This window comes from Lepisma saccharinum, chromosome 13 (assembly GCF_977018435.1).
Source record: "Lepisma saccharinum chromosome 13, izLepSacc3.1, whole genome shotgun sequence".
Lineage (NCBI taxonomy): Eukaryota > Metazoa > Arthropoda > Insecta > Zygentoma > Lepismatidae > Lepisma > Lepisma saccharinum.
In genome coordinates, this window is record NC_139241.1 from 38,825,469 (window position 1) to 38,837,483 (window position 12,015).

Below are 12,015 nucleotides of genomic sequence, written 5' to 3' on the forward strand. Positions count from 1 at the left end.
GAAAGAGAGAGTATTTTTTCCTCCCCTCTTTCTCTCTCTTTCCTCTTCTCTCTCTCTCTTTGGGGGTTTCGTCTCTCTCTTTTTCCTTTCCTCTCTCTCTCTCTCTCTCTGTGTGTGTGAGTCACAATGCACTCTAATAATGAACTGGAACGTAAGAATGCGGCTTTCATAAAGTGTAATAACAGTTTCATATTTGTGAACACTTTTGGCATACTTTGAAACACGATTAGCCCACTATTCTAGGCTTTCAATAGAAATTTAAGGTATTTTCTCAAATCACTTTTATCTTTGATAGATGGCAGTATAATCTTGTAATGAAACTAGACTTCATATACCTGTCCGTCGTTTTAAGACGATCTTTTCTGATTTTCTTTAAATATATACGAGTGTATAATCAAGTACTCTTTTGGGCCCCTGATGGAGTAGTTACAACCCAAATATGTTTGTGACTGTACAAATTTAATATATAAATGCAGGAAAAATTAATGAAAAAGGGAAATGATGTAAATACGTACCAGCTTTATAGTGTGCACTCGAAAATTGTCATTCTTGAGAAATGTTTAGTCCTTGTACTTTGTCGAAAAACAGTGTTGCTACAGGAATATAAATTTAGACCAGATTTCAATGCAAACTGGAAATTCAATAAAAAATGCGAACATTTCATGGAAATTTGAAGAGATTTGACTCAATCAGCACAGATTATATTAGATTCCAGTATAATCTAAATTATATTTTACTGTTAATTTTTATTTCCACTCCTTTCAATATAAGCCTACATCTATTTTATTTATATTAATTTTGTACATCTTTGGTGGACGATGTGGATGAATACTGAACTCATGAAATGGTTGATAGAACAAATCAGGGCCAGGCCTAAGGAGGAGTAACTCGGGCAATCGCACAAAAGGAGTGGGGGGTAGCGCTCTAGATAAAAATAATGGTGTCGTCCTATTTGCGAACAGTCCTAATTTCGAACACATGCTGCCTGAACATGAATATACTCGAAGGGCTATGTCCTATTCTCGAACACATTCTTTTACCTTGGAACATACAACTTTCTCTCACACTTCCCGAGTCTATTTAACATTTTTTTTTAAAGGGACTCATTTCCAGACTTGGGACTGGTCAGTGTTTTGTTAGAACAATTTAGAAGTTTGAAAGGATCATATCAAAGATAACAAAATTACATGTTGTGACCATTGATGAACCAAAAGTGCTTCAAGTTCGATGCATTTCGAAGTCTGTGTGTTGCTACTAAAAAATCCTGTACAAATGTTTCAATCAAAAATAGTCCATATGCACTATTCGTTTAATTATGGAATGAAATCATGTAAAAATATTATTTTATATGAAATAAAGTAATTTCACTATAACTTCAAAATTCAATATAAAGTAACGAAAATTGAATTATGATAGTTTGATATTGGATACATCCAGTTTTGCAATTAAATTAATGTCACACCATCAACATATGGGAAATGAAAAGAAACGCCGATTTAGAAACTTTTATTAACTTTCCATAATTCTTAGATTTAACATTCAGCATGTTCTGCTTATTGCTTTTGCATAAAAATTCGAATACAGTAAAACCTCGTTAATACGGACCCCTATAAGCCGCATATCGCTTAATCCGGACAGGCCAAAAAAAAAGCAGAATGCAAGGTTTTAAATGTGGCTAGAAGTCAACAATCGCAATCGTCGTACGTACTGCATTATATGCACAGTATTGCTTTACATTTTACTGTAGACTGTATAGTGTATTTAGGCTTATGTCCTTTAAATACACCATAATAAACGTGTTTTGTTGCTATAAACGGAGTTCTAATGCACTTTTTACTGTTCCTTTAGGTTATTTAAGTTAATCCGGACTTTTGTTAAACCGGTCAACTTATCCCTCCATTAATCCGGATTAACGAGGTTTTACTGTATATAAATACATTTTAGCAATTCTTATATTGTGGTAATTTTTCCTGACTTCATGAATTTTTTAACATACCATAATCTGGGGTGAAGCCTGCAACATTGCGCCAGTGAGTGTGTTGTGAGTTCCTGCATTGTCGCTTGTAGCGTTGCTGAGTTATATAGCTGATAATGATATCCTTCAGTTGTTGAACTTGTGCACATGTGTCAATGGGCGGTTGAGACGTGTGGGAAGTTAAAAGAGAATTTACATTGTTGTCCGTAATAGCGCAAACTTTGGGCCTTAGCTGCCATGTAATGTGAATTAGGAATTTTTGTTTCAAGAATGTGTCAACAAAGGAAGTGGGAGGACAATTCTGTGTAAGCTGTGTGCATTTGCAAGTGGACATGTAACAGCAGTCAAATTGGAATACAGTGCTTCAGCGGGGTGAATTCGGGCAATGCTGCGTGTGTACTGAAAAAAAGTTCGAGGACAGAATTATGGAAACTATGATAAGAGAGATTTGGAAAATGCCATAAGAGATGTGAAGACAGGAAAATTAACACACAGCAGTGCACGTAGACAGCAGTGATGAATCAGAAATGCCAGATTAACAAGAGAGAGAGAACCCATGTCAGAAACCTGCAATCATTTTCTAGAATAGGATGTGTTTGTAATACTGCATTTTACATACACGGAGAAAAAAAGAGCAAACAACAAAACATGTTGATGTTGTAACTGGTGTGAGTGCAAAAAATATGAAATTCCTGTCCTTATAAGAACAGTAGAAGTCTTTGGTTTTCCTACCGAAGATGATGAGCATTCCATTAGAAAATATCACATCAACGAAAAATTCTTCGAAAGCAGGAAGAGAAGAGAGGAATATTCACATTTGGATATAAATTTCTTTCACTTTTTTACTGGAAGCCAGTGCCGGATCTACAACCCGCAAAACCCCGCAGTGCGGTGGGGGGGGGGGGCGGAGACAAGTAAGCCTTTAGGGGGGTGGGGGCCCTCAGCCATTGATATAGTTGACGGTTCGTATATGCACATATAAAAAATAAACGTAGTTACTCAGAGGTACAGAAACGAATACAATATCACAGGTAAAGTTAATGTTTCCTGTGCATGTAGCACCGCGCCAAGAAGGCACATTTAGGGTAGGTGGGGGCAGGGCTCCACATATTTTCGATGCCGGACATCTTGGAGGTGATGTGATCAGCACCACGCTCCGGCCGAATATACACCCCCCCCCCCCAACGGGTACCATTTTATTTGATGCTGGGTGAACCCTGGATGAGCTTTTTGAGGGGACAAAGCCGGAAAAAATTCCGATCTTGGATCAAATCAGGCTACAATTTCATGAGAAAATAGTGTCATATATGTATAGCTATCACATTACCACCGGTGTCGAAACCGGGAGGGAGGGGCAGAGGGCCCGGGCCCATCCAGTTCTCATTTGACCCCCTTGTAAGGGGCCCAATGCATATCTTTCAACATACGAGTATTACATAACTTTTGCACACAGAAACTTCACACACAACAGGTGGGAAATTACGTAGGATTCTGCTCTGAAATGGGCAGAATCAATAATGTGCGACTATCACTTAGTTTGAGGGTGTTTCTTATGCTTGTGCGTTTACTATTTCAGTATTTCTTTTTTCAAACTGACAATGAATTAAGGAAAACGCATGGCATATTATGAATTAATATGTGCGAGAATAGAGGAAGAAGCATGGGAATACTGTAATCTTCATGCTCTTGAAACAGCCAGTCCATTGCAAAATAGGCTCCGTTGTTTCCCTTCGGAGTAGGTGGAATGGGCGATTCTAGGCCTGTCCTTTGACCTACTTTTGAAATGCCTTACGATATTTTCCTGTAAGGCGGCGATTTTATGATTTACGACGTTTTACGGACTAAACTAACCTACAATGAGAGAAAAATAGACAGAAAAAGCTCTGGCATCACTTTTTAAGCTATTTTTTAACTCCTGCAAATTTTGCTCTTATGCTAACTCGTCCTTTGACCTACTTTTTGAGTAGGTGGAACCGCCGATCCTAGAACTACCTTTTGACCTACTTTTCGCGCGCAGTGTTGCCAGCTCCTCACTCGAAAAAATCACCAAGGTTTTTGTTTTTGGGTCTAACCTAACCTAAAGCAAGGAGGTGGCAACCTTGCTTGAGGTATTTTCTCGCAGTGTTGCCAACTCCTCACTCGAAAAAATCACCAAGGTTTTTTTTGGGTCTAACCTAGCCTAAAGCAAGGAGCTGACAACCTTGCTTGAGGCTTGCCTTACAGTGCATAAAGCAAGGTTGCCAACCCGCTGGTACTTTTGCCATAGCCTTTTACAAGAAAAAAAAGAGAAAGGGAAGAGTTAAACAACCGACAGCTTACCCACAGCCTTTTTTGCTCTAACCTAACCTAAAGCAAGGAGCTGGCAACTTTGCTTGTGCAATCAACCCGATTGACCACCCTCAAGTAAAAATCAGCGTTGCCAACTCCTCACTCGAAAAAAAATCACCGAGATTTTTTTGCTCTAACCTAACCTAAAGCAAGGAGCTGGCAATTTTGCTTGTGCAATCAACCCGGTTGACCGCCCTCAAGTAAAGATCAGCGTTGCCAACTCCTCACTCGAAAAAAAATCACCAAGATTTTTTTTGGTCTAACCTAACCTAAAGCAAGGAGGTGGCAACTTTGCTTGAGGCTTGCCTTACAGCGCATAAAGCAATTTTTGCCAACCTGCACACACTAAACAAGGAGAGCCGGCAACAAATATGTACTGCCGTAAAAGAGAGAGAGATGGGTGGATGGCAACGCAGTATGTGTGTGCGTGTGTGTGTGTATAATATGTAGCATTATTAACTAGAGTGTGTTGGCAATTTACTTACAACTAAAAAAAAAAAATAGAGATGCCAACGTTGGTGTAAGATGAAGAGAGAGAGAGAGAGAGAGAGAGAGATTTATGGCTGGCAACAGTAACGAGCGAATGCGCCATATCGTAATTTTCCAACTCCGTATATCGTGATTTTTGTAAACCTCTCTCGGGGGAACGATGTGCCACACACACGCGCGCGCGCGCCTGTATTGTGACGCAAGCAAACAAACAAAATAATAATTGTCGTTTTTAGGATGCCTGGCCCCTATAACCTCGCGAGGGTGGGTGGTGCCCAACACAGTTCTAATGGCCACGGCTAACAAAGTCATGCCTCTGTAGAGTTTCACGTGTTTTTTTTTTCTAAAACTTCTATGAAACTCTACAGAGGACCTCCGTGTACTAACGACTCTAGTATTATTTTGATGTTGTGATATTTTTTGGATATAGAGTTTTATTGTGAGATATAGATAAAAATAATTATGTTTATTATAATATTTTCTTGATGAAGATGGAGAATGTATGTGCGTGTGTTACAAATAAAGTTGCATGCTTTTTTTCTAGTGTGTGTGTATGTGTTTTTGATGTTTCGACACCATGTGAAACGATAAAAAAAGAAAGAATTTTATTGTTAATTTTCTTGTGTAAAAACAACAACAAATTTTTTTGTGCAAATTCTGATTGTCTCGTGCTATAGTGATGAAAAAAAAAGATATTGTAACTGATAACTAATGAAATTGACATTTGTAACTGATCTGAACTAGTGAAATTCGTATTGTGCCATTGTAACTGATTGTGCTAGTACAAAAAATTTCTTATTTGTGCAAGAAAAGATGTTAAAAAAACTGTTAAAACTGCTCTGTGACCCTCTCGTTCTTCACGTCGTAGGCGAAGGACTTCTCTGCGACCAGGATGACACTGCATAGGGTATCCTCGGGCAAGGCATCGTGGAACTCGCAGACGACCTTGATGTTGGTTCGATCGTTGACCACAACCTTTTTTCTCTTAGATGTATTGATGACGAACATCGGCCTGCGGATTTTGAATTCGCTGGGCGTGTAGTACATGTCCACGCTTCCCTCGGTCACGCGTTTGTAAGCCGTGTAAGCTTCGTAAAGTTTGAGGTAATCATCTTTGGTTATGTCCAGGTTGTAATTTTCGCGCGGGAACACTTCGTTGCGTCCATTCTTGAGATAAACATTCTTGATCTTGCAGTCGTCGAATTTACTGGAATCTTTTTCCTGATTGTTATTGCGCCCGGTCTGAAAGAGCACTACGACGAAATCTGGCATGTCGAACTGTATGTTGTTGAACTGCGTCGTCACGTCGAATTCCATGTGACTTCCCGATGCCACCTTCTGTACGCACTGGTAACTGTGAAAGTGAATCGCCACCTGCGGACTTTTCAAGATCTCCGCTTTGTACTTGAGGGCGTAGTTTGTTTCGTATTCCACGATCGGCATTCTCAATTCCATGCTCCGGATGACGCACTTGGCTGCTTCGGGTAAAGTGTTGGCTATCGGCGTGCCGTCGGCGTTTAAGTTGGTGTATCGCATCAGTGCGTCGTTGTCGTTGGCCGCTCTTCGAAACGTGATCCTCAGTCCTCCCTTCCACATGATCTCCTTGTAGTCCGAGAAGAAACCAGGCAGCAGACGCATGGGAAAGAGCACCGTGTGACTTTTCGTCGATATTTTGGTTCCTGCTTCAAATCCCCCGGCCTGATAGTACGCTGCGTCCGTTTTGGATAATTTCAACGTTCCCACTGCCGTCGACGTGATGCCTGGATAATCGATTCTGTCGATGACGGTGTTGTGTTTCCTCACCTCCACCTGCGAGAACAGGTGAGGCACGAAGTTGTCCACGAGTATCAAGTTTGCTGCTGCGGGAAACGCGTCTCCGCTTTCTTTCTTCACCACGTCGAATTGAAGGTAGAGGTCCGCTCTGTGAGGATGAACGAACCCATCCCCTACGTCCACGTCGTATTCGATCTCTCTGTTCGCTTCGTTCAGATTGGCGAACGTGCGACGGTTGGGAGGGAAAGATTGCAATTCGTAACTTTCGATTTGCTCCATTTTACATGTATGGTTATTTATTATACGTTGATCTCCACGATGGCCGTCGTAGTGGCACCTGCGAAATCCACCACGTCTCCTTTCTCGTTCGTCACCACCAACTCTATGTCGTCTATGCGGTTGCGACATACTGGAAAATAGATCGGCGAAGAGGGCGTGTAGATGATTGGTTCCATGAACTCGGAACTTGGTTTGAAAGTGGCTATGATTCCCGTCTGCTTGTGACTTCCTAATAATCCGTCCGAAGATTTCGTGATCATGCCTTCGGCCACGTTGCAGTGTACGTTCAGAGTTTCGATGGCTAGAAATTTAGGAATATTGACTGCCGTGTGCTTGATGCCGGCTTCGAGTTTGGTGTCATTCTCGAAACCTAAAAGTTCTCCCATGGTGCCCAGGTCCACGGTCTCCGTCGCGGATAGGATTTCCACTCTGTGCGTGACCGAATTTTGAGAAAGGTATGTGCCTTTGGGTAATTGAGCTTGCAAAGTGGAAAGATTGTATTGGCCTGGCGTGACGACGATGTGTTTGTTCGCTTCCGACGCTAATTTTGTTGTTGTGCTGCGTAACGTTAGGTATGAGGTACATGCTGTAGAATGCACGCAGAGCCACGGATTTAGGATAGACGATGTCGTCGTGCAGCGTGAGTTTCAAGATCGAAGATTCGCTCGTGAGATGGAACACGCCCATCCTAGTGATGCTGTTTGAGGTTCCACAATGCTTTCTGGAAATCCTCGATCGTAGGGTTATTTATTTTAGAGAGAAACGCGAGCATGGAGAGGCAGAGATGACCGCAGTTTACGTCTCCGAAATTTTGAATGCGTTCGTCGTTGTAGTATATGGAGGTTTTGTTCGTTTTCAGATAATGAATTAAATTTGTAGGTGGAACACCTCCGAAAGAATCGAAAACGAATGCTTTATCATCATTTTTGTGGTAACATATCCAATGCGTGCCTGGATTTTCTTGACCGTCCAAGTTGACTACTCCGCATTCTCTTCTTTTGACGGTTGAAGGTAACGAGTCGGACATGAAAACTCCTCTGAAGTGTTTGATTTGTAACGGTTCGATCAGAGATTCAATGTCTCGGTTGGTGAGTGCTTCTGTTTCTTTTTTTAAACTTTCTCATCACGCCCTTCCCCTTTTCTCCATGGCCAGGTTGTGACGTTTCTGTTCTTCCAATTCCGCCTTGTTCTTCTTCGAGTCGATGACGGTTTTCGCGATGGCGGCACTTCCGCCGGCCAAACTTCCCACGGCCCCCAATGCTGCCAGGATGGCCGGGATGCTGAATATGAAACCTCCGATCTTTTGCTGTTTCCGCGAACGTTGCAATCTTTTCAATTGAGGTGTGCTGAGCAGCAATTTCATTCCGTGTCCTTTCGACAAGCAAGAACGTTTCTTCTCGCGTTGTTTCTTGGTGAGTAACCCATCGAGAGCACCTAGATTTTTTAGATTGGAGTATGGTATCTGGTACACGACACCCTTGGGCTTCATGTTGACGCTCTATGTGTTATTTTCACGGTATGTTATTTATATATATATTCTGAGATTTTTTCTTGTGTAGTTTTTTACGGTATGTTATTTATATATTTTCAAGGCCTCGCTGTCGTTACACAAATTCTATTACGTGCTTCGTTTTCTTGCCAAGAAGTTCCTTTGTTCCCTTGTACACGATTCGAGTTTTGTTCTCGATTAAAATAGATAGGTTCTCGTCGGATAACATGTTAGCGTATCGATCTGGTAAAAATAGACTGCATTGTGCGTTGAGCAACAGGCGTACCTTGGGACCATACTGGGTAGAAACGATTGAACCGGAAGTTATCGTGTAAGGTTTGTCGACTTCCAATTCCTGAATTTTTACATACTCGACTGACAAATTTAGCATTTGTTTTAATGCTTGGAGATCACTTATTTTTTCAGTCGTCATATCAAAAAATTTCAAAGTGTTAGAGAGAAATTTAATTGTTTTTTTCACGATGTATGTTATTTATATATCAAGTTTTTTTGACATGTATATATATTATTATTTTTTTAACAGAGGAAGAAAGTCCGTGCTTCGGAAAACGCGATGATGTGCGTAATAATATCTTCCGTCTCCTGCATAGACTTGTACCAATCATCAGTATATCGTCTTCTTCCCTGCCTTGCCTCGTGCAATTCATCGAACCTATCGTTTAATTTCTCCCCTGCGGCCAAAAGCAGAATGTTGAGATCACCGCACCTCAGGCCACTGATCTCCCGAAGATGGTCCTTGAGAACCATTTCACAAGGGATGCGAAATTCCGGTGTCGTTTTTGCTATGATTACAAGTTTATTAACATCTCCGTTAACTACCTTTTTGAATATTTTAGATAGTAGTTCGTGCGGCAAATCAGTTATACGAGACATGTTGATTTTTTACTGTATGTTATTTATATACCCCACCCCAATTTTTGTTTCGTGTTCATGGCGATGGTGGTGCCTAGTGCGGCGACCCGTTCACCCAACGATGCGTCTCTACTCACGAATCTTTCGAAAGCTGCGTGCTCTAACTTTCTGTCTGCTTCGTGACGTGCATCCAGATCCGTCTGCGTGGTGTTGTAGGCGATGTCGTGATCTTTGCATGCGGCGTCCAACGGATTCACACCCTTGTCTCCTCTCTCCAATCTTTTCTCGAGTTTGGTACCCGGTCCGCAGTACTGGTAGCCAGGTAAATGCATCTCGAAAGGTAACTTGTTGATGATGTTGTTCACGAGTCCCTTTCCTTCGGCAACGTTCCAGAATTTCGGAGGCAGCGTGTTGATGATTTTGATCAGGTAACCTATGCCCTTGTCGTCGTTCACGATGAAGTTGGAAAGTTTCGTGCTGATCATGTCCACGATGCCAACCTTCTCGTTGTAGAAATTACGGTTGCCTGCATTCTCTTCGCCGGCTATCACCAACAATCGGTCCACGAGTTTCCTAACGTCGTCCACCCAAACGAATTCTTTGGGTAACGTGTTGTAGCGTTTGACGCCGCTGCCCGTTTTGACCTGGTTCCAAATCGGTTTGATGAGATTCCTGTACTTCTCGCCGCTGCTCGATTTCACCCTATTCTGCGAGGCGTCGTTGTTCTGGTACAAGGCATCCGTCATGATCAGAATTTCCTTGTAACTTTGGTAATCTTCGTCGGTGTAATCTTTCGGCTGCTTTTTGGCGACGAGTTCCCACAGTCCCACCGTACCCGGATACCTGTTCCAACTATCCTTGTCGCCTAAATTGACTTTAATGTCGTTGCCTTCGAAGGTTACCTTCGATTTCCCAATCTTCCACACCACACCGCCGCCTTCGCTGGTTTCCATGCTGGGATACAATCCGAACACTTCATCCTTGTCGAATTTCCCCGTGCTCAGGTAGTCTCGTGCCAAAGGTCCCAACTCGATTTTATCCGAAGACGACGTGCTGCCTATGGCTCGACGTCGTGCAGGTGCATCCTTCAGTTCGAACGGTGTCGAAGGAATGCTTGAAATGGGCGTGGGTACGGCGTAACTTTTAGCTGCGAGCGGTACGAGTTCATTAATCAAATTTTTATTTTGTTCCGTGACACTTTTAATTTCTTTACCTAGACTGCTGATGGCATCGATCACGGGTTGATCCTGACGTTTCTTCTCTTCGTAGAATCCGCGATTCTCGGATTTCCAACCTTTGAAGCGTTTCGCGAGGTAATCGCGAAGCTTGAGATTTTCGCCTTCGATTTTTCGTTTCGTCATGATGTTATTTATATACGTCGTTTCTCACAACGTTGCAACGTTTAGAAAGTCGTTGATTTTGTTTCTGTATTTTCCCTCGTTGGGTTTCCTCGTCATGTCGATCGTCGCGAATCCGAAATCGTCACCGTTCCAGCAAGTAGAGCAGCAGCGTTCCGAAAATTGATTGTAGTTCATGTCTCCGCCTACGTAGTCATCGTACGCGTGCTTGAGGTTGGTGTGATCTTGACGAAACAAACATATGAAATTAGCGTTGTCGCGTACTAACTGTTTTGGAATTTTGGAAAACGTTTGAGCTAGGTAGAAACAATCCATTCCTTTGTGACGACCTTGCGTGAAAAAGTTGCGAATTTCATTTTGATTTTCTGGATGGCGTCGTCGAACACAACAACTGAATTTTCACGACAATCGTCGAGTGGTTTTATTTCCGAAGCGAACGTTGCAATGTCCAGACCATCGTACAGTTTTATCAGTTGCTGGTATTTGGATTGCTCCAAACTTTTTGAGAACACGTACAGGTGCCTGTTCTTCCAATTTAACCAATTCTGTGCGAGGAGAAAATTGTCCACAAGCAGTGTCGTTTTCCCACACCCCGAAGGACCTACGATCAGACAGCGGATGCTGTCGGGAAGCAACTCACCGTTCTTTTTCTTCGTTTGACTTTCCGGATCCGGTAGACGCTTCACCACGTTCCACGTACTCACAAGATCACTTCGTCCGCGTCGATCCAACTTTTTTCCGGAAGCCCCAGCCATTTGACAAACAGTTTGTTACCTTTCCTACGCAATACTTTCTCGATGAGGTACGTGTCGGGGTGTTTCGTTTTAGAGAGTTCCTCTTCGTAAAATCTTCCTTTCAAAATCTCGCCGCTACTATGTTTTATTATATACGTGTGTCGGTTTCCGGGTAGAACTCGAACCACGGTAAAAAGTTCCGTGCTCCAATTTTTTGTGAATCCCTTCTCGAACGTTTGCTTCAATTTGCTGATCCTCACCTGGTCTCCAATTTTGTATTTAGCTTTTTTTGTCGTGGGTGTGTACTTTGGACAGTAAACGGTAGAAATTAAACGCTGCTCGTCGGACTTGGTAACGTCGGCTGGCTTCATCCCTATCGTTCTGTGTACTGTATCATTATAGGTGTCGACGAGTTCCGGCAGGATGTCGACCCATTTGTAATTTCCCCGAAGCGTGAATCGTTTCCACATGTGTGTTTTCAAGGTTCGATTGAATCTTTCCACGATGCTGGCTTTGATGTGACTGTAGCTCGAATAATGTCGAATCTTGTGTTTTTGAATAAACTTTTGGAATACGGCGTTATAAAATTCTTTACCGTTGTCCGTTTGCAGAAACCGAGGTCGTCTGCCACCGCTTTCGCGAAAAATTGTCTTGAATGCTTCCGTGACGCACGTTCCCGTTTTCGCCTTCAAAGGCAGAGCCCATGCGAATTTCGAA